Raw genomic sequence first — 24,764 nt, 5'->3', positions numbered from 1 at the left:
TCTCATAGTCCCATTCTCATTAATCCTCCACCACACCCAGCTCTGGGGCAGCAAGCAAAGGAAACATTTCTTCCACTTGCATCTTGCAAATAAGAACCTTGAAGTGGATCACCTTTGTCCCCTGTGGCAAACAAAACAAGGTGTCTACGTCCATGATGCCCACTTCCCACTTCTTCCACAACAGAATCCACATTTCACAGGATGCAGCAATGCGGTCAGCTATAAACCTTTCTTCCCAGCCTCTCCCGCAGCCTGGGCGGCCTTTTTACCCAGTTTTGGCCAGGGAGAAATGAGCAGACATGGGGATTCTGAGGTAGCTTTGGATTTCCTGATCAAAGGAAGCACTTTTGGCTGTGGTGCCCTTTCCCTCTTCCTGACCTCAGAGCAGTCATGGTGTCTGCAGTGCAGCGGCCATGAGGCCGTAAAGTGCAGGCCTGAAGGGATCACAGAGGGCCAGCCCCATCACCATCCATCCATTGAATTGCAGCGGGTCGCAGCTTCCCTCCTGAAGCCTTATCAGAAGAGAAAACGAAAAGCCTATGTGTTTAATGCCCTGTTACCTGAAGTTAAACATGCCTGGTTTGATTCTACCGAGTCTGGCCTGGCAGATAAACGCCCTTTCCCCACTGGGGTGGCTCTGCCACATCAGGAGGAGCTGTGGTTGAGAACACACACAACAAGAAAACAAAGGATCCGTCTCCCTTCTTGCAAGTGGAGAAGTTGTCACACAATGCAAACAAATCAAGAACCCTCCTGGGTCCCCGAATTTAATGTTTATCATCCATCTCCCTTCTCAGCCTGACTCTCTAAATCTACCTTCAATGACCTGCTGCCACGTTTTCCTGAGGAGTTTTATGACTGTTTGGGTTGGTTGTAGCTGTTCCATGATAATAATAATGATCCAGGTCCCTTACATCCTTATTATAGTGCAGGGTCCTGAGGAGCGTTTCCCTGGCCTGTCTGAACAGGAAATGAAATTGTATAGACAGTATGATGGCTCATATAAAAGCTCAAATTGAATGAGTGAATAAACAAAAAGCCATGGAGGAGAAATCTACCAGAGTATGAAAGGACAGTTCTCTTTGAGCAGTGGAAATTTTTCTTTTTGATTTTTCTTGAGATGTCTCTGTTATTCATGTTTGTTCATGATGGACTGAACTAAAAGAAAGCTAAGAAAATAATACTGGTGAATCATTAAAATAGTGGGAATTTTCCTCCCATCTCCACCATAAAAGTATACAAAATGTGTACAGTGGTGCTACAAGTCTGGGAGAGACTATTACACCATAATAGTAAGAATTTACTGCCGAAAGAAATGGGGCTCCCTGTGATTATGCTAGTCCCAAAAGCTCCTAGAAAATTCCTTCCTCCGCCCAGCAAAGCCGAGGTTTGGCAACTGCTCGAATGACGTTTCACCCACATAATTCCCAGCCACTTTAGGTTCTTCTGGAGTGAAACCTTCTTCCCATCATCATCTTAGAAGAAATCTTTGAAAGTTCATTTCAAAACATTCTGATTTAAAAATCAAGGAACCTGGAGTCCTCTGCTTCCCCATAATTTAACAAGCTGGCAGTGGTATTGCCATGCCCTGAATTTTCACCACTATCTTCTGTTTAAGAGTGGAGTCTTTGAAAAGTGGTTTTCTAATTTAATTTGTTAAAAACACTGTAGTGCTTCCATAAATAATTTATTTCAACTTATAGTTTGAAATGTGTATTTGTGATTATGAAGAAAACACATGAAATAGGGCAAGAAAAATGTGAAAGGTCAGTCTATTTTCCACCTCGGAGCCCACAACCCACCTCCCTGAAGTAAACTGTATCAATAGTTGGTTGTGAAATCTTTCACACAGGTGAGTGCATGTAGATATATATCCTTTTTATCTCTCACACACAAAAAGATGGCTTTATACACAGCTGTTCCCTGCCTTGCTTGCTCTGTTTACTAAATGAAATACCTTGGAAACCTTTCCTTCCAATCAATTCATGCATATATGTTCATTCTTTTAATCAGCTACATATTAAAGTAATGCACACTGTGATTTATCTAAGTACTTTTACAGTCTTAGGCATTTAGAGAGTTTCTAATTTGTGTGAGTACATACAGTGCTGTAATTAAAACCATTTTACATGGATATATTTGGGGAAAGTCCCAAAACATGTAGCTGGGGGATCAAAGGATATGCATATTTTTTTATTAAAACTGCCAATTTTCTCTCCAAAATGTCTGCAAGTATATGTTCTAGTAAACAATTCATGTCAGGGCTGGTCTCCCACAGCCTTGCCAAACCTTGAGTTATCGACTTTTATCATATTTGCCAATCTGAGAAGTAAGAAATTAGATTTCAGTTTTTAAATTACATTCTTTAGTTTTAAACTACTATCAAAATCAATACACAGTACAATATGCTAAGCGCCACATTTCAACACCTTAGATATTTCCAACATGTTGATTTATTCTGCATAAACTCAAAGGAGGTTTCCCTGACATTTTTGAGCATGCATTCGAACTTGCACATGTATCACCAATTTTACTGTTCATTATTACAACTCACACGTTCACAGGCCCATTTATGGGCAAGCATGGCTCCACAGCTGTCGTGTCCTGGATCAACCATACTTGACGAAAGTCATGGGGCATCACCCATCAGCCTCTGTGCTCATCTCAGCATCATATTTAGTGGTGCATCATGTCACATAAACATCTTATTATAGAAAGTTTTAACTCCTATGCTAAGTTTGAATGGTTTTATTTTATCTGCCTTGGATTTATGATGGGCTTATACACTAGTCCTATCACCTGCTTTATGAATTGGAGTTGCACATGGGATTTCTTTTTTTAATAGCATTCTTAGAGTTTGTGATGATAAAAATATGAATACAGCCCTATCCATCAATATAGACTAATTAAATTAATTTCATTTATCCACTAATTTATTAGTATATGATACTAGAGGCCCGGTGCACAAAATTCGTGCATGGGGTGGGGTCCCTTCAGCCCATCCTGCACCCTCTCCAATCCGGGACCCCTCGGGGGATGTCCAACTGCCGGCTTTAGGGATCAGGCCTAAACCAGCAGTCGGGCATCCCTCTCACAATCCTGGACCACTGACTCTTGATCGCTCACCTGCCTGCCTGCCTGGTCGCTGCTAACTGTCCCCCTCCTTCCCCCTGCCAGCCTGATTGCTCCCAACTGTCCCCCCTGCCTGCCTGTTGCCCCACGCAGCCTGCTTGTTCATTTGTTTGGTCATCCTTCACAAACCCCCCTGCCAGCCTCGTTGTAGGCAGCCATCTTGTGAGGGTGTGAGGGTTAATTTGCATATTACTGCTTTATTATATAAGATTGATTCAAATATGAGATAATAAATACATCTTTAATACCTATTATTGGAGAAACCAAGATGGTGGCATAGGTAAACACCGGAAATTGCTGCCTCCCACAACAAATTCAAAAATACAAGTAAAAGACAAAATGGACATCATCCAGAACTACAGGAAGGCTGTCTGAGTGGAAATTCTACAACTAGAAGGAAAGAGAAAAGCACACTGAGACTCAGAGGAAATGCGGAAGTGGAGCACAGAGGTATGGAGGCGCATGTGGCAAGGGCGGGAAACTGAGAACGCAGTTGTCTTTTTCAATCGGGAGGGAGTCACAAGTCACTGACTGCTCTGAACTCCAGTTCTGGGAAGTCTCTGGGGACCCAGACTCATACGGGGAGAAAATGGACTGTCTGGCAGCGGGCAGAACTCGGAACTTGAGGGCAGCTTTCTCTCAGAGGTGCTTGCATCGATTACCAGGACACAGAGATGCAGGGCCCCTTAGGGCAGGGCTGAGGATCAGCCATAGCTTCTTGCTCCACCCTGTTGATTCCCTGAGACCCCGCGCCACCCAAGCTGCAGCAGAGGCTTTTTCATATGAATGCCCTGACCTTTTGCAATCTAAAATTACCTAACAAACTGCAGCTGGGCCAGACAGACCCAGAACTTCCAAGAGAAGGCCCAAGGCCCCACAGCAGCTTGCATTGCTTCACAGCTGGGCCTGATTTTGGCACCTCCAAACCCCAAACAAGGAAGGGGAATCTGCAGATCTCTTTGTAGCTCCTGTTGGGTAGCCTCAGGCAAAGGCTAAATTAGCACATCCTTATATCCAAGAGCCAGTGTACCCAGTGGTCAGAGTGAGAACATCCAGATTACAACTCCTGAGATCCATAAGGGACACACTCAGGGGGCAAACTCAGTGAGCACCAAAGCCCCACTGAAGCAAGTCTTGACCCATAAGGGTGTCTCCAGCACAGAAGTTCTCCCACCGTAGACACAGCTGATTCTCACAGCCAATTGGTTTGGAGGTCAATTCCTCCCAGTGATACCTACAACAATCAAGGCTTAACTATAACAAGACTGTGCACAAAGCTCACAAAGGGGTTCACCAAGAGTGTCCACCTCAGGTAATTGGGGAGGCTGAGCCACTGGGCCCTATAGGACAACTAGCACAGAAAGCCACTCTACCAACACAAGGAAACATAAAAAATGTGGAGACAAAGAAACAGGACACAAATGACAGAAATGGAGGAAAGCAAACTACTGGATATATAGAGTTCAAAACCACACTTTTAAGGTTTTTCAAGAACTTTCTAGAAACCGCCGATAAATTAGTAAGACCTTCAAAAAGTCTGGTGAGACCGCCGATAAATGTAGTGAGACCTTCAAGAAATCTAGTGAGACCCTCAAGGTTATGATAAAGGACCAACTAGGAATTAAGCATACACTGACTGAAATAAAGGATATTATGCAGAGTTCCAACAGCAGACTAGAGGATCGCAAGAATCACGTCAAAGATTTGAAATACGAAGAAACAAAAAACACCCAACCCGAAAAGCAAACTGAAAAAAGAATCCAAAAATACAAAGATAGTGTAAGGAGCCTCTGGGACAGCTTCAAGCATACCAACATCAGAATTATAGGTGTGCCAGAAGAAGAGAGAGAGAGCAAGATATTGAAAACCTATTTGAAGAAATAATGGCAGGAAACTTCCCCTACCTGGTGAAAGAAATAGACTTACAAGTCCAGGAAGCACAGAGAACCCCAAACAAAAGGAATCCAAAGAGGACCACACCAAGACACATCATAATTAAAATGCCAAGAGCAAAAGACAAAGAGAGAATCTTAAAAGCAGCAAGAGAAAGACAGTCAGTTACCTACAAGGGAGTACCCATACGACTGTCAGCTGATTTCTCAACAGAAACTATGCAGGCCAGAAGGGAGTGGAAAGAAATATTTAAAGTGATGAAAGCCAAGAACCTACAACCAAGATTACTTTATCCAGCAAAGCTATCATTCAGAATTGAAGGTCAGATAAAGAGCTTCACAGATAAGAAAAAGCTAAAGGAGTTCATCACCACCAAACCAGTATTATATGAAATGCTAAAAGGTATCCTTTAAGAAGAGGAAGAAGAAGAAAAAGGTAAAGATACAAATTATGAACAACAAATACACATCTATCAACAAATGAATCTAAAAATTAAGTGAATAAATAATCTGATGAACAGAATAAACTGGTGAATATAATAGAATCAGGGGCATAGAAAGGGAGTGGACTGACTGTTCTTGGGGGGAAAGGGGTGTGGGGGATGTGGGAAGAGACTGGACAAAAATCGTGCACCTATGGATGAGGACAGTGGGGGGGAGTGAGGTTGGAGGGTGTGGTGGGAACTGGGTGGAGGGGAGCTATGGGGGGAAAAAAGAGGAACAACTGTGATAATCTGAACAATAAAGATTTAATTTAAAAATATATATATCCATTATTTAGTGAAAGAAGAAAGTAGAGAAGAGCTTTATTATATTCTCCCATTTGTGTGTGTGTGTGTTTTAAGTTATATATCTCTGGAAGCTTATGTAAGGTTGTCAAAACAATTGTTTGCTCAGATGAAGAAGATGGGGGCTGGGAAATAGAAATAGAAGGGAGACTTCTCACTATTTATACTTTTCTGTGGTTATTTTTCCTGTTGAGCTATAATTTTTAAAATCTGTATATTCATGAGGAATAACTAGGGAAATAGGCTTTGGAGAAGAAAGAAGCTTGTACACAAAGCCCAAACATTTGTAAGGGACGGGGTCATATTCTGGTGTTTATCTCAACATTGTTTATTACCTTAGACAGAACTAGAAACTAGACACACCTATGACATCCAGAAGTAAAAAGAATTGGCAGTACAAGAAGAAACAGAAATTTATTTAAATTAATTTAAATTTAAAAGCTAGAACTCTAAAAATATAGCAGTTGAATTTTTTATTGTGGTATAAAAAGCATATAACATAAACTTACCCTCTGAACAGTTTTTAAGCGTACAATACACAATTGTTACCTATATGCACACGGTTGCACAACAGATCTCTAGACCTTTTCCATCTTGTGTGACTGAAATCTATACCCACTTAACAGCTCTCCACTTCCCTTTCCCTCTGACAACTAGCACTCTGTTTCTGTGAGTGTGAGTATTTTAGGTAACTCATACAAGTGGACTCATGCAGTATTTCTTTTTAAGACGCTTATTTCACTTAGCATGTCCTCAAGAACCATCCATGTTGTAGCATGTGCCAGGATTTCTGTTTTTATCAAGGCTCAATAAGATTTCATTTCATATATATACTACATTTTTATTTATTTACTAGGGGCCCAGTGCATGAATTCATGCACCTTTAAAGGAACTGTGGGCCACGAGGCTGCAGTGGGCATAGGGGCAGGTCTCGGCCCATTCTCCACGCGCCCACCTGGTCCCACGGCCCCTGGTCCCATCTCTGCTGGCAGCCCCGCTTCTGCCACCGCCACTCCCATGCACTGATAGCACCATCCCTGTTCGCATCTGCTGAAGGTGCAGAGCAATTGGGGCTGGTGCCAGCAGCAGGTGCGAGTGGGGCCAGTACCGTCAGTGGGTGTGAGTGGCAGCTACTGACCTGATCACCCCTCAGGAGCAGAGGGAGGTAGAGAAACCATCAGGGGCAATCGGGGCCAGCAGCTGCCGCTTGCAGTCACTGCTTGCATCCACTGACAGCGCCTAGCGATCATGACCAGCACCAGGTGCCAGCAACAGGTGCGAGCGGCAGCTCTGGCGCCGGCTGTGGGTGCAAGAAGGGCCATCACTGGCAGCAGGTGGGAGATGCAGTTGCCAGCCCCAATCGCCCCTCAGGAGCAGGGGGAGGTAGAGAAGCCCTGAGGTACAAGCAGGCCAGGGCCGTCAGCAGGTGCGAGTGCCAGGAGGGACTACAGCACACAGGAGCAAAGAATTTTCAATAACCACCAGAGGCTTGCCCTGATGACAGCGACTGGCACCCCACCTTGGTCTGGAGCCCCCCCGCTCATCTGCTCCACCATCCCACCATGGCTGATGCCTGCCATGTTCCGCACTCTGCTGCCTGCATTTGACATTTTAGTTGCTTCCATGTCTTAGCTATTGTGAATAACGCTGCAATGAATATGAGTGTGCAAATATCTCTTCAAGATTCTGTTTTTAATTCTTTTAGATATATACCTGGAGTGAGAATGCTAGATCATATCGTAATTCTATTTTTAATTTTTTTAAATAACTTCCATACTTTTTCTCATAGAGACCTTAGCATTTTATAATCCTTCCAACAGTGTACAAGGGTTCCAATTTCTCCACATTCTCACCAACACTGCTATTTTCTGGAGGGTTTGTTGTTTTGTTTGTTTTGTTTTGTTTTGTTTTGTTTTGTTTTGTTTGTTTTGTTTTGTGATAGTGACTATCCTAACCTGTGTGTGGTGCTATGTCATTGTGGTTCTGACTTGGATTTCCCTGATGATTAGTGATAGTGAATATCTTTTCTTTTGCTTAGTGGCCATTTGTATATTTTCTTTGAAGAAATGTCTATTTGAGTCCTTGGCCCATTTTTAAATTGGGCTATTTTTGCTATTATTGACTTACATTAATTCATTATATATTCTGGATATTCACCTCTTATTTGACCTATGATATGCAAATATTTCTCCCATTTTGTAGGTGCCTTTTCATTCTATTAGTGGTTTCCTTTGCTGAGCAGAAGTTCAATTTGAGGTAGTCCCATTTGTTAGTTTTTCTTTTCTGCCTGTGCATTTGGTGTCATGTTCAAAAAATCATTGCTCTTTTCAATGTCATACAGCTTCCCCCCTATGTTTTCTTCTAGGAATTTTATAGTTTCAAGTGTTATGTCTTTAATTCATTTTGAGTTACTTTTTATATATGACTAGAGGCCCAGTGCACAAAAATTTGTGCATTCAGGGGGTCCCTCAGCCTGGCCTAAGCCCTCTTGCAGTGTGGGACCCCTCGGAGGATGTCCACCTGCTGGCTTAGGCCTGCTCCCAGGGGAATCGGGCCCAAGCTGGCAGTCAGACATCCCTCTGGCAGCCCGGCAGCCCTCAGGGAATGTCCACTTGCCAGCGGGGAGCAGGCCTAAGCTGCAGTCAGACATCCTTAACATTGCTGAGGAGGCGGGAGACAGCCAGAGTCAGCCTGCCTTGTGGCCGAGCAGAGCTCCCGCTGTGGGAGCTCACTGACCACCATGGGGCAGCTCCTGCATTGAGCATCTGCCCCCTGGTGGTCAGTGTGTGTCATAGTGACCAGTTATTCCCAGTTGTTCTACTGTTAAGGTCAGTTTGCATATTACCCTTTTATTATATAGGATAGAGGCCTGGTGCATGGGTGGGGGCCACCTGGTTTGCTCTGAAGGGTGTCCCGAATCAGGGTGGGGGTCCTGCTGTGGTGCCTGGCCAGCCTGGGTGAGGGGCTAATGGGTGTTTGCAGGCTGGTCACACCCCTTTCAGGGTGGGAGTCCCCACTGGGGTGCCTGGCCAGCCTGGGTAAGGGGCTGATGGCTGTTTGCAGCTGGTCACACCCCCTTCAGGGTGGGGGTCCCCACTGGGGTGCCTGGCCAGCCTGGGTGAGGGGCTGATGGCTGTTTGCAGGCTGGTCAAGCCCCCCCAGTGGGGACCCTCACCCCATGGAGGTTTGGCCAGCCTGGGTGAGGGGCTGATGTCTGTTTTCAGTCTGGCCACATCCCCTTTAGGGTGGGGGCATCCCCACTGGGGTGCCTGGCCAGTCTGGGTGAAGGGCTGAGGGCCATTTTCAGGCTGGCCAAGCCCCCCACTGACAGAAGCTCCCAGCCTCTCTTTTTTTTCTTTTTTTTTTTAATTCTGGGATTTATTTACCTTCTATAATTGAAACTTTGTAGCCTTGAGAGGAGCTCAGAGCCTGCCAGGGTGGGCGGGAGGGAAGCCTCCTGCTCGCTCCAGTTCCATGGCCACAGCCAGCTGAAAGCAGGTATCTGGGGTTTATTTACCTTCTATAATTGAAACTTTGTTGCTTTGAGTGGAGCTCAGAGCCGCCGCAGCAGCTGGAAAGCTTGGCTTCCTCCATCATTGGGGCAACCAAGCCTCCTGCTTTCTCCAGCTCCGTGGCTGCCAGCCGCCATCTTGGTTGGGTTAATTTGCGTATAGTCGCTCTGACTGGCTGGTGGGCGTGGCTTAAGGCATAGAAAAGGTATGGTCAATTTGCATGTTTGTCTTTTATTAGTGTAGATGTAAGGGTCCATCTTCATTCTTTTGCATGTGGATATCCAGTTTTCCCAATACCATTTGTTAAAGTGACTGTGTTTTCACCATTGTGTAGTCTTGGTGCACTTGTAGAACTACAAATCATTTGACCATCCACACTAGGCCTTATTTCTGGATACTCTATTCTGTTCCATGGATCTGTATGTCTGCCTTTATGTGAAAACTATATTAGTGGACTGTAGCTTTGTAACAGGTTTTGAAATCAGAAAGCATGCAGCTTTTTTTTTCCTTCTCTCTCAAGGTTATTTTGACTACTCAGTCCTTTGAGATTTTAAATTTTATATATTTTTTCTATTTCAGCAAAAAATGCCATTGAGATTTTGACAGGGGTTGCATTGACTCTGTAGACTACTTTGAGTACTATGAACATTTCAACATTATTAATTCTTCTAATCCATAAAATATGAAGTTTTTCCATTTATTTGTGTCTTCTTTAATTTCTTTCAGTAATGTTTTCTAGTTGTCAGTCTAAAAGCCTTTGCTTCTTTGGTTTAGTTTATTCCTAAGTATTCTATTATTTTTGATGCTATCACACATGAGATTGTTATCTTTATTTCTTTTTTGGATTGTTTATTGTGTAAAAACAAAAACAACAACTGATGTTTGAGTGTTAACTTTAGACCCTGAAATTTTGCTGAATTATTTTATTAGTTCTAACAGTTTCTTTGTGGAATCTTTTGGATTTTCCACATAAAATACAATGTCATCTGTGAACAGAGATAATTTTACTTCTTCCTTTCTAATCTGGATGTCTTTTATTCCTTTTTCTTGCCTAACTGGTCTGGCTAGTACTGCCAGTCCTATGTTGAATAGAAGTGGCAAGAACAGGTATCCATTAGCATCACGTGTGGCCTTTATTATGTTGAGGTAATTTTCTTAGGAACCTTGAAAAAAAACTTACCATTATAGTTAGAAACAATAATGCATTTTCTTGCCTTCTTAAAGAGACAATTGAACATAGTTTATTCTCTTTTTGATAATTCATGGTCATCATTATAAACTTTATGTACTACTGATATATAATAGCATGATGCTATCATGGGCTGAAGTATATATTCCCTTCCATTAAAAATCATTTGACTGCTCCAGACAGATAATAGAAGAAAAGAAACTACAAAGCAATATTGATGCAAAAGTAGTATTTGTCAGAGATCCAGAAAGGTCTTAATGTTAAATTAATAAGATATAACCATTTGTGCTTTGCAACACCATAGCAGGTTTCCCCTGCAACATAGCTATTCTAGAAACCAAAGAGTGTCACAAAACACAAGTTTATAGTGCATGGTTTTAGGCCTAATTCATGTAAGATTAAGAGAGCTGCAGACCATAATACATCATCTTTCTTTGTAGAAGCACTAACAGCTCCTAACATAGTGTGGAGCAGAGGCAAAGCTGTCCAAGAAAATCTACCAGTTTTGATCCTTGCCCCTTCGGAGTTGAGAGTGATTTTGTGCACTTGTTTAGAAAGCATTAAACAGAAATTGCCCATTAGTACTTCCGTCTAAAACTGCAAAATCAATTTTGGTATACAAAGAAAAGGAACTTTTTTTGGCTTCTGAAATGAATTCTTTTTCCCCCTCTTCATTTAATATTTGTTTTGCTAATTCTTCTATGTCTCTGTTGATGGTATTTACTGTTCAGTCGCTAATGTAGTTTTTGGTCTTTAGAGCTTTTAACCTTTCATCTTTGGTAATTCAAGTGGGTTTAAGAAACCTCTTTCACTTTCCACATGTCAAAAATTGATCTTCAACTAAATTCTCTTTCAAATGTCCCCAACACTTTGTTACCTATGGTGGACTCAGAACAGAGGGTTCTGAGTCCACCATCTGTTTAGTGACCTTTTTATTTTTAATTTTTATTTTTTCCTTCTCTTGCCCCCCTCCTCCTATTCCATTTGGAGGAATTAAAATGTATGATTGCAGGGTACTCAGCTGGCTGCCTGGCTACCGTGACCTGTTTTCTCTCCCTCAGTTGCAGATCACAAGGCTACAGATGCCTCCTTAAAACGTTGGTGCTACCCTTTCCAATTCAGGAAAATTCTCCTGGCTCCAGCTTCCACCTTTCACTTTAAATTTTTTTTTAAATTTATTGGGGTGACATTGGTTAATACAATTATACAGGTTTTAGCTATACAGTTCTACAATACATCATCTGTATATTGTATTGTGTGTTTACCACCTCAAGTCAAGTCTCCTTCCATCATCGTTATCCCCCCCCCTTTGCCTTCTACCTCTCCCCACCCCACTTTCCCTCTGGCTATCACCATACTGTTATCTGTGTCCATGAGTCTTTCTTTGCTTAATCCCTTCATCCTTCTCACCTTTTAGTGACCTTTTTATAAGTGCTGGTTAATGTTACTTTTTCATTTTTCTCCTGGTTAATGTTGTCTCCTTTCTTTTGTTATCTTTCTTTTTTTTTCTTTTTTTTCTTCTTCCTTCTCTTTTTTGAGGAAGTATCAGGGGTCAGAGGGACAAGGGGTGTTGGACTTGGATGGATACTGAATCTGTTAAAGTCAGATGAAAAAAAGTATATTTCAAGAAGTCATATTCTTTGTTTGTTTTTTCCTTTGGTTGCAATTAAAGAATTCAATTGCTCACATCTAATTTTAAAAGCTCCAGTTGTCTGGGGATTTCAAATGGTTATTCACATTTGAATCACCAAGGTAATTTTTGCTACAATTTGTGGTAGAAATTTTAACTGTGAAGTTATTTCTCATCATGGCAAACGGCTTAACTGGGAGGCTCGATTATCCCCTCAGCCTTCAAAAAATCCCAGTGTACCAAGATTTAATCCAATTTAAATTCCTCTGTATGATAAATTCTTCAGTGACGTAATACCATCCTATTTCCAATGATATAGAAGGTGTGGAAACACTTGTTTTTACCATGTCTTTCCTTTTTTAAAAAATCTTTTTTCCAGAATTTTGTAGCACACTTGCTCAAATATAGTATCTTTGGGTGTTCTGGGTTTGGGGTTGTTGTTGTTGTTTTAATTATATCAATCTTTTTATAAAAGGATGTTGAGGTAGAGCCTAGCACATTCCATTCAAGCACTGCAGTGATTAATTCCTATTGCTGCTCAGTCACTTGTTACTTTATTTTTAGGGGCAAATTTATAGCAAGTCCTGGATCACATGTACAATGGTATTTGAAGTATCTGCAGCTGCTTGCATAGCAGAAGTTCCAAGCTACATTCCTGTTGTGAATCATAGGGTTGTGAGGATCGTACCACAGTAGCAAGAAAAAGAATTGCCTTATGGAAGTGTGTGTACACTCTCACATATACACAAATCTCCGAAGGATTTCTATGTGCAAAATTGAGAGCATCCTTTAAGTGTCTTATCAGGAAGAGGTCACCTTCCAAGAATGTTATTTACATCTAGTCAAGTTGTTCTGCAATCAAAACTCTTTGATACTCCTTAACACATATATGTCTCCCTATATGTTATATAGAAATACACGTACCTATGTCTATTTGTCACATAGAAATACATGCATGTCATATAGATATCCAACTCAATTCCTCCCAATTTTGAAATTCCATGTATAGTATTCTCTATCATTGTTCATCATGGAACTGCCATTGATTGGGCAATTTGTATTAAAGAAATCCAAGTGAAGTGCTGCTGGCTGTCCTATGATGATAGAGAATTTATCAAGCTCTTTCTAGTCCAATCACCATAACATTCTTTGCATCCATATGGACATAAGTCACACAGAAATCTTTACAGTCACAGTGTTCATAATGAAAGTTAAGCATTCAAACTCTGGAGTTAGATTGCCGGGGTTTGAATCTCGGCTCTACTATTTCCTAATTGTGTAGTCTCGGGCAAGTGCCTTCATTTCTCTAAGACTCAATTTTGTCTTCTGCCTACCTCGTAGGAGTGTTGTATGAATAAAATAAGATAATGCACATAAAAATGCATAAGACATTTCAGGCTCTTGATAAGCCCTTAGTACATATAAGTTATTTTTGCTATCCTGAAGAAGCAAGAAAGAGGACTAGTGCTTAGGTAGTGTTCTTAACTGAGAGGAGTGGGGAGGAAAGCCATCATAGAAACAGGTGCATTGTGGAAATGAGCATATGTCTCTTCAAGTAGTATCCAGCAGAACACTTAAAATTCCTTAGTGATGGTATGGTCTTTAGGGATAAAGGCCTCTTGAGCAAAGATGGTCTCCATCTCAAGGAGAAAAGGAAGATCGTCTCACATGAAGGCTGGCTAAACTTAGGGAAGAAAGTACTGACCTAGACTTACTTGGGACTGATTCACAAGTTATATAGCTGGTATATAAAATGCCTTACTTGTTTTTCTTTTTAAATATATTTTTATTTATTTCAGAGAGGAAAGGAGAGGGAGAGGGAGAGAGAGATAGAAACATCAGTGATGAGAGAGAATCATTGCCCAGCTGCCTCCTGCATGGGCCCTCTACTGGGGATCAAGCCCAACACCTGGGCATGTGCCTTGACTGGGAATCGAACCATGACCTCCTGGTTCATAGGTCGACGCTCAACTACTGAGCCACAGCAGCCAGGTGCCTTCTTTTAATCCTACGAAATAGTTTGCATTGCCAACCAATCTTAAGAAGTTTGGGGATTTTTATGCTTCCCTGGTGAGCCAAGAAGGTTATGGCAGGTTCTGGGCAATGTCAGTGTTTCTTGCAGTGGATTGACCCATGAGAGATTAAGTCGGATTTATGACCCATTCAACAAAATAATAGATTTGCATGAAAATTTGTCTCTTTCAAGGCAACAATCACCCAGTTCTGGACCTTGGTACTAACTACAAACTCCTCACTATTGTCATTGTGTTGACACTTATTTTTTCCCCACAGGCGTACTTACCCTTCTTTATAGGTCCCTCCCAAGGCCCTGGAGAGTAGCCAGCAATGTGTTTGCATGTTTCAGTAAAATCTGCAAGTAAAATATTTTAACTGCGATTGGGAAAGACTATTGTCACATGCCCACCGAAACTTCTGCTTTGACAAGGTCCTCTCTTGCAGTGTCGGAATGGCCGTAGTGCATCCGGGGGCATCTGTCCAAGGCAGTGTTTCTCCGTGGCAAGCCTGGTGGGAGTGATTTTGCTCTCCAGAGGACATTTGGAAATGTCTGGAGACCTTTTGGTTGTTATCACTGGCTGCATATTATTGGCATCGAGGGAAATAGGGGCAGGCCCCGACCTCAAAGAATTACCTAGTCCAAAAAGTCAGCGGTGCCGTGGCAGAGAAACTCTGGGCTAAGGGAGATTGAATAGAGGATATACTATTTAGTTTGATTTGGTGCTTACATTTATTTGGTTTGCAGTCACTTCCCTTCTTGTGTGAAAATAATGCTCCTAAAATTCACTGCACGTATTCACCCTGTGTTGTGACACAAAGGGGCAAAACAATGAGAAAGGTTGTTTTGCTCTACAAAAGTGGAAATGTGTCTGAAAATGTTCAAGTTTGTGGGTAGTAGAAAAGGAGCAAAGTTTAGAATAAACCAAAGCTAGCCTGTGAAATTCCTCTGGTCACCAGACACCTAAATTTATAAATGGAGGATTTGATTCTTATCCGCATTGAATGCAAAAGAGACCGCTCTTTCCAGAGGATGCTCAAAAAAGAAGCAAGTGTAACTATGCACTTGCCATACATTTTTCTTTGTTCTTGGAAATTGAACAAAAAGACTTAGAATTCCTGTGTTTGTAGGGGATAGCTCTGTAGCAGTAATGTTGGGGATTTTATGCATCCCATCAATAAAACAACAAAAAAAACACGTTTTGATGAACTGTGCTAGAGGAAAGACTGATTTATTTTTCCAGGCTCTCCACAGATAATAACATTACAAAAATATTGTTATATGTAGAGATAATAAAAATACAAAGCAAAAAATATAGAAACAAAAGTATTACAGAAGTGTGTCAGATAGTTGGTGAATAAAAATGATGTCATATTTCTAAATTTTGTGATGTTTGTGATATTTGTCAAATTTAAAACATTTTTCTCATTCACAATACTCACCTTTGTAACTGATTTTCCTTTTCCAAAAAAGAAGCCAAAGTTGCATGAGCTTTTAGACCCCACAAAACCGCTTTGGGCTCTATAGTTTATATTTCAAAAACTTCATGTTTGTGAGCATATCGTGTGTGTGTGTGTGTGTGTGTGTGTGTGTGTGTGTGTGTGTGTGAAATGTGTATCTAACCTTTTCTTTTCCACCAAGCTCACCGAGACCAAGTCGTCATCGACTCTCAGACTCTTATAAGTAGCCTCTGCTGGCCTTCCTGAGCCCAGACCCCACAACCTCATGTCTAGTCCATCTTGCAATCTCAGTCATTGACCTTTCAGAAAGTGCTACTGTGAACACACCACACACCCCTGAACATAGAGAAAGATCTGGAGACTGGGGATGCTTCCTTGGCAGCCTGCACAGCCCTCTACTTTGACTTCACTACAGGGCCTTGCAATCGTCCTCCCTTCTAGTCTGAATCCTAGAATAACAGAAGATTGATTTTTATCTCAAGTGCCTAGTACAGTGCCTGTCCCAAAGCTCTGGCAACAATCAGGTGTATCTAATTCATGCATTCTGCAGACATGGAAAATCATCAATGCATACATTCTTTTAAATCAGAGGTGGGGAACGTCCTGCCCATGTGCCACCTAAGGCCCACGAAATCATTTGGTCTGGCCCTGCCAAGGCATTAGGGGTGAGTTAATTAAATGTTTGACCAAATATAGCAGGCTAATTTTTAAAAAATATATTTTTATTGATTTCAGAGAGGAATAGAGAGAAAGGGAGAGATAGAAACATCAATGACGAGAGATAATCATTGATCAGCTGCTTCCTGCATGCCCCACACTGGGGATCAAGCCCACAACCAAGGTATGTGCCATGACCGGGAATTGAAACATGACTTCCTGGTTCATAGGTGGACACTCAACCACTGAGCTACAACAGACAGGCACAGGCTGATTTTTAAGTTGATAATTTAGTATGGCCCTCAAATCTATAATAATAAAAGCATAATATGCTAATTAGACTGGACAGCCAAACGACCTTCTGGATGTCATTCCAGACATCCTTCCGAATGAAGCCACAGCAGCAGGGGCCAGGGCAGAGGTAGTTAGGGGTAATCAAGCAGGCAGGTGAGCAGTTAGGGGTGATCAGGCAGGCAGGCAAGCAGTTAGGGGCAATTAGGCAGGCAGGCGAGTGGTTAGGGGTGATGAGGCAGGCAGGAAGAGTGGTTAGGGGCGATCAGGCAGGCAGGCAGAGGGGTTAGGGACAATCAGGCAGGCAGGTGAGCAATTAGGGGCAATCAGGCAGGCAGCAAGCGAGCGGTTAGAAGCCAGCGGTCCTGGATTGCGAGAGGGATGTCTGACTGCCAGTTTAGGGCCTAACCCGGCAGTTGGTAACCCCCCAAGGGGTCCTAGATTGCGAGAGGGTGCAGGCTAGGCTGAGGGACCACCCCCCCCCTTACCGTGCACAAATTTTGTGCACTGGGCCTCTAGTGATGTTATAAATATCCAAATGGCCCTTGGTAGAAAAAAGGTTCCCCGCCCCTGTAAAACAATCCATGTTGCTATCCACAGTGTCCTGCAACTTCATGGCTACTCTTTGAAGAGTCTGCTGCATTTTGCAATTTAGCCTTTTATAGGTACAGCTGGCTCAAGTATCTGATCAAAGAGAAAGGAAACACAGGACCTCCTGCTAGCTGGCTGGCTGGCAGGGGCAATTGGTCACCAACACGACATCCCTAAAGCAGTTCTGTCCTCCCTGCTAGTAATGACCCCTCACTGAGCAAACAACTGTCTGGCCCTTGGTTCTTAGCCACACTCAGCCCTTGTCAGGATGTGCAGGGACTTGCTTGGAAGAGACCAGCTCCCATGTGGGCAGATGGGCAATGTGGGCAAATGCCTGAACATTCAAGGTCGAGTCAGACAGAAGAGGAGGAAATGACTAAGAAGGAATAAGGAAAAGGGCTTTTCAAATAACAGTGGGAAAGGGACTGTGCCTATGCAAATATTACAGGTAAAGTAAAACTGTTAACACATCATTCTTTTCCAGAAGTACTTAAAAGGCTGAATTCCCCATAGAGGTAATAACTTTGCATGTGTGTGTGCACTTGTGCACGCCACACGCACAGTTTCTCTTGCTAAAGGAAAACTTGGCTGGGAGCCAAATTTGAGCTAACAACTGGAACATGAAGGAGCAATTAGTATATTCATGAATTCTTATATTTACCTTTTAATTCCAAGGGCTGCTTATTTGTTTTGCTAATAGATTCAGGCCTTGATTACAGCTCATTGATGGTCATTAATAGATGCCTGGAGTTTACAAGTATGTTTAAGTTTCACAAGTCTTGAGTTGAAGAAATTCAGGCGGCCAATGCTTTAAATACTAACACTTTTAATAAAGGCCCAAGGCTTTACTTAGATTAACCAACAGCAATTAACAATTATAATCAAGGGTAAACGGAAAGTGAGTTCATTAATTTGTTAATTGTGCTGCTCGACTACGCATATTACCTTTTCAAACATACTTTTAACAGGTATATTATTTTAAATATTTGGAAATCATCAAACAAAGATCTGTGAGAAAACCCCAGCCCAGCTTTTTTTTTTCTTTTTTTCTTTTTTTTTTTTTTTTCAGGAAAAGCCAGCTCTTGACCTTGCCAGCAAAATCCTCCTTTTAGTGATACATTTATTCCTAAAATTGATTCTCTTAAAATCTTCTTGAATTTCTGAAACTTACAGCCATGTGCATTTATTATCCTGAATCAATGAAACCGATAAAAAATTGCAATAACTGGAGAGAGTATAGTTCACTCTCTTTGAACTTTATTGTTGCTTGACTTGACCCTCTTTCAATTTGACATTTTAACAACTTGGAGAAATATAGATTATAGGGGCTTGGCCGAAACAGCAAATGTTTTCTCAACTAATCCCCTGAGAATTAAGCCATTTAATTTTAGTGTACAGAAAAAGTGATAAATTACTTGGGATTATACCTCAAAGGTGTAAACTCTATGCAGATGGGTTGCAAAATGATAGTGAGAGAGTAAATCTGAACTGCAAATATGAAAGACTATTTGGACATTGACCTTCCTTATATGTTAGGAAAGCCATGCATGCCTCCGTGCCCATTTCAAACCTTTAGTTGGAGGTCATGCATCAGTTCACGTCAAAGCAGGATGAAATCTGATTTTTAAAATCAAATTATTCCAGTGACTTGGTCAAAGGTTATTGGTTAGATACGTTGAATAGCTATGTTAAATATTATTCATCTCATGATAGGAACAACTTTAATCTCTGTTTATTATGTATGAACTATTGTAGCCAAGGACCAAAGGTATAAAAATCCCAAGGCCAAAAGCACCTCTAGGGAACAGGAATGGTAAGTTATTTCTTTGATAGACGTGGTAGCCAAATACAATAAAACTTGACTATCCATTTGTATTCAACTTACTCCGTGCAGCTCTCAGGAGCCGCAGGGAAATTCTATGGATAGAACAAACACCCAGTATTTTGTAATCGCTGACAAAGTGTACACCACACAGTATTGCCTTTAGTAAATCCACTTCAAAGCCCAAATTTATATCATCTCATTATTTCAATATATAGTGTGTTTTGTAAAAAGATACCCATGTAATTTCAACTGTGCTCAGAGTTTGAAGACAGGCTCCAAAATTTCACTCATGTGGACAGAGTAATGTCTCAAATGCACAAGCCTTCTCCTGTGCGTACTATTTCATCAGCTCTGCCATCTCTAGTGTCAAGCTGGCCCATAAGATTTGTTGTTTCTTTAAAAGATTATTCTTACAGAATGTAAAATGCAATTCACTTTAAGTTAATTATCTGCATAATCAAAATCATTTTGTAACTCTAAGAACCCTCTCTCCTGTTTTAAAAATGCTGAGCAGTTTGATTGTAGGTTTAACATTCACAGAATGTGGCAGTAAGCTACAAACTTTCCTTTTTATCTCCTTTATAACACACCGTCTGATAAATTTTTGAATTCGTTGAGCCACTCTATTCCTTTCATTTTCCCACAATTAAGTTGTAAAATAATTGCCATGGTCATTAAGGATCCATATAATACTTTATACATTCAAAGTGTTTTGCAATTATTTATTTTACAAAGTACATTGTTCTCTAAGTCAAGTTTTATCATGTCTTATGTTAGTCTAAGAACCATGTTGAACATGATCAGATTAGCAGGTGGGATATCAATTCTAGAGACAAAGGTTGCTCTTTATTCAGTATGCACACCCGTTATTTATTTGTGTCCTTTTGACCTTTGTGCAGCCTAAACAAGTCTTTACTTTCTCAAGAGCCAGAAGAATCTTAGAGTAGACCAAGAGAAGTGTTTGGGTGCCACAGAGACAGCTTGTGAAGCACCCTTAATGGGGTCTGAGAACTATTGCCATTCAGGGCACCCAACTTTCAGTATTTGCCCCCCTAGTTCCTCTCTATTAGAAACTGGTCGATTATTATAAAATCATGAAAGAACCCCGAGTGACTCTAAATGTTCTCTATGGTGAACAAGTATCTACAGGGGAGATGTTGGCATTTCCAGTCATTATGACGCCCACTGGCCAGTGAACAAGCCCTATCAGGGGGTGGGGCTGGACAGCCAACCTCCCACGGCCCCTCTCCCCAGCCAGCCCCACCCCCTGATCACACCCTCCACCCGAAAAAGAGGGCAGGGCCAGCCAACTTCCTGCATCCCCTCCCCACAGCCAGCTCTACCCCCAACCCGCCTCCCCACTCCCATCAGGGGCAGGGCCCACTGGCCAACCACCCATGGCTCCTCCCTCAGGCCACTAGCTCCCAATCAGCTCCCCCACCCCATTTGGGGGCAGGGCTGGCTGGCCCACCGCCCACAGCCCCTCCCCACAGCCAGCCCCACCCCCAATCAGCCCCCACCACCCCATTGGCCTGAAGCCCCGCCCCCCAGCTAGCTCCACCCTTGATCAGCCCCACACACACCAATCGGGGGTGGGACTGGCTGGCCAACCTCCCACGGCCCCTCCCCCAGCTGCTGACCCCTTATCTGCCCCCCCCCACCCCATTTGGGGATGGAGCTGGCTAGCCCACCACCCACAGCCCCACCCTATGGCCCCACCCCCAATCAGCCCCCCTGCACTGGGCCTCTAGTTTATAAATGTCAGACCTCTCTTTTTTGGTCCAAAGGTAGTATGTCTCACATTCTTTCTTAGCAGAAAATGGGTGCAGATCCATGAATTTATTCTTATTCTCATACTTAGCCTTTTTTGCCATTGCTGCCACATTGGTCTCTAAACTCTCTTCCTTTAGGACTGACATCCATTCCCCATCAGATCCCTCCTCCCAATAGAATGAAGACAGATATGCCCCTTCCCTTTTCCAGACCCTGCCTTGCCAAGTAAAATTGTAGCTATTGCGGGGTCAGGTCCATCTTAAAACAGTAGTATGAGAAACAAAGCAAGAATGCTATGTAATGTCATTGCTCCCATGTCATTGCTCCCGTATAACACAACAGAAAGTCCTGACTGCCTTAGGTGTCTGCAACAAGAGTGTCCCCTGAAAAGGCTCTCTTTTTCATGGCTGGTCTCTTTAAATGCCACAGACACACACAATTGTGGCTTTTTTCTTTAATCTGTCAGTCCCGTTCCCTCACCCCAATCCCTCCCTTAAGAAATGCAACACTCCCTTTTTCCAACAAGAAGAGAATCTACTCCTAAGTCCTTCCTGCATTCAGCCAAGTCAAGCAACACCTCCAACCCTGGCTAACACATCAGGTAGGTCTCTATTGTAGATGGGGGGCTGGGGTGGGAAAGAACCCTCCTATTCTGAGCAAAAGTGAACATATAGGCTCTAAGTCCAGTTCAGTCTTGCTACCAGAGACAGCTACAACTGATTCCTTCACTAGAAATGTCAACTAAGAAGAGGTAAGCACACTTCACCAAGGAGAACAACAATATTTTTCTTGGACAAAGCACGTCTAATGTCACATTGAGTTAAAAATAGTTCTCCTGCTAACCCGGCTTTAGTCTTGCCCCTTTTAATAAAATTAGCCTGCATTATTAAGTAAAGAAATATAACGTACTTCCCTACTTCCATCATCCCCCAAATACTTTATTATGCCAAATAAATAAGTAGGTTGGTAAGTAGGTGGACAGGAGTAGACAGACAAACATCTTTTTTTTTTTTCTGCCTCTTTGTGGGGTAACATTCTTTTTCCATTCTCAATTCAGGGTTTTGTTGGTTAGATCAATTAGATTAATCTTTCTTGAACACAGAGATTGATCCAATGGTTTATTTTCTATGTATCTATCTATGTATCTATGTACCTATGTCTAATATATATATATATATATATATATATATATATATATATATATATATGTATATATATATATATCCTCTACTAAAATTTCAGGCACAAAGGATCATGTAAGCCTGAACTGCCAGGGTCCAACATTCCAAAAAAGTTTGCCTGGGAATAAAGCCAGCACAGATAAAAGCACAATGAAAGATGAAGAGAGAGGTATAGACATATATACATTTGATAATTGCTTATATCTCTGAAAAAGCACAAATTTCCTTTCTGCTATGCCTAATCTGAGTTTGAGTCTAACACTTGAGAGACTTTTGACTGGGAAAGATTATACCCAGATGCTAACAGTGGCACCCATGAAATTTGTGTTTTCTGCTTTATCTGTATTTTCTTTTTTCTTTCCTTTTTTATAATGACTTTCTCTTGCCTGTGTGATAAAAACAACTTATATACAAATAAAATATATTATATATAAAATTGAGTAGAGCTGGGGAGCTTATAGAAACAGGTGATCCAGAGGAGCACCCCATCCTCTGAATCCCTGTTCTCATGATGGAAATGCAGCAACCTCCTGTACCAGATTCCTCCACAGCACCTCTCCAGTTTGGTTCTAGCAGCTGTGTACTTACCTGCCTTATCTCTAGACAGCTGGTTCCTAGGGCAGCGGCCAGGTCTTATTAATGTTGCAATCCTAAAACCCATACCTAACACAAGTCATCACTCATTATGGTTTTGTTGACACTCTGACAAGAAGCCACTCAAAATATTTATAATCTAACAAGAAGCACATGGAGAAGGGCATGTGCACCTTTCAAAGAATCTTTGCCAAAGTTGACCATTTCGGTCCTTACAAGAAACAGAGTGAAGGAGAAAATCTAGTGAGGAGAATTACTCCCATTCTTTTCCAGTGCTATGTCTAAAGCAATGCCATCCAATTGAAATATAATTTGAGCTACATATGTATTTTTAAATGTTCCAGTAGCCATATTTTAAAAACAGTTAAAATTTAATAGTCTATTTTATGTAACCCAATATATCCAAAAGTATTATAATTCTGACATATATTGATGAAACATAGCTATTTTACATTATTTATTTGTACTCAGTCTTTGAAATTGTGATGTGTGTTTTACACTGACAGAGCATCTCAGTTCAGACTAGCCCCAATTTTTTAAAACATATTTTTATTGATTTCAGAGAAGAAAGGAGAGGGAGAGAGAGAGATAGAAACATCAATGAGATAATCATTGATCAGCTGCCTCCTGCACACCCCCCCTGGAGACTGAGCCCACAATCTGGGGATGTGCCATAGGAATCAAACCTGGGACCCTTCACTCCACAGGCCGCCGCCTTATCAATTGAGCCATACCAGCTAAGGCAGACTAGCCCCATTTAAGTGCTCAATAGTCACATGGGATTAGTGACTCCATACTGCAGAGCAGCATTTTATACAATTAAAATTCTCACAATATGTGTAGTTGAGTAATATGTCCTTCCATGACCCAATATGCCAATCTCTGGGCAGTTTATTACACTCTGGAGGCCTACCTCCAAAGGCAGCGGTGCCTTTTTCCCACTGGAGACCTGGAGTGAAGAGGTAAGCAGTGATATGTAGATGCCATCTCCAGCTTCCAGCAACCCAGAGTGAAGGCTCAAGACAATTCAGTTCAATGCTGAACCACTATTCTCTTTTCTTTCCCAAAGAACCCAGTCTCATCAAACCACCAGCACTTCTCCAGCCTTTACTATCATTTTTTCTAAAGGAAATTCTAGGAAATATAAGCAAATGTGGAATCTCTGAAGCCCAAATGAAATGAGAAATCAAAAAGGGAAAGATGCACCTTCAATGGTCCTTGAACATCTCATTCCAGAGCGTTCTAAAAATTAGACTTCGGAGGCAACGTTTCTTTCAAATAGAGAAATGTCATTTCACTGTCAAATGGAAGAATGAAGATTTCTTGTCAGAAATCCCTTTATTTTCTCTAAGTGTGAAAGGTTCAGAGCAAGAAGTAGGAAAAGTTTTCCTGGCCTCCATTTATGATTGCTGACATGTGGTGCTACCTCCGAGGACAAGCAGAAAAATCTTAGATGCCTTAAGGAAATCTTCATGCCTAGGGTAGAGTTCCTATTTGGAAGATTTCCAGAAAACCATATAGCTGAAGACATTCACGTCATTAACGACCTCAGTGTTTTCCAGGCAAGGTGAGGGGGCTGCCCCACCATCCGATTTCCTCCTAAGTGCACAGTCATCAGAGCAACAGAAAGACAGACCTGCCAGCCTCAGATAAGGACTGGACCTTGTTCGGGTGAATGATCCCAAATCCAGATATCTCTTTTAAGTAAGAGGAGGTTTTCATGAAGGCACCTGATGCATAACTCCTACCATTAATTTATGGCTCTCAGGTGGGTTTAAGTATTTTTTCACCAAGAGGTGGGAGAAGAGAGAGAATGAAAGAATGAGAAGTTGAAGCTGGTGTTTTCCATCGCAGAACTAGAGCTCCAAATTCTGGAAGGAATCTGGACAGCTCAGCCACTCTCTGCCTCTGGCACACTCAATACCATATTTAAATCATTTCAAATTGATGAGAACACGTTATTTTTTGTAAAGACCTCTAGAGGGGATAACATTCCCTCAGTAAATTATCCCCTGATCCTCAAGAAATGCTTTTTTCACTCAGTGTGATTTAAATACCAAGCAGAGCTATTAACAGCCTCTGTGCCTTTAACACACAGTCACTGGGTTCCTATTAAGTGCAAGGCCCATGCTGAGGGAATCTAAAGGGGAAGGAGGCAAGCGCTGGGCTCCACACACTAGCAGTTCAGTAAGGAAGATAAGCCTCCTACATAAATAATCACAATCCAAGGTAGAA

Source organism: Myotis daubentonii, chromosome 2, assembly GCF_963259705.1.
Source record: "Myotis daubentonii chromosome 2, mMyoDau2.1, whole genome shotgun sequence".
Lineage (NCBI taxonomy): Eukaryota > Metazoa > Chordata > Mammalia > Chiroptera > Vespertilionidae > Myotis > Myotis daubentonii.
The sequence above is the reverse complement of the archived record's forward strand: the minus strand, read 5'-3'. Positions refer to the sequence as shown.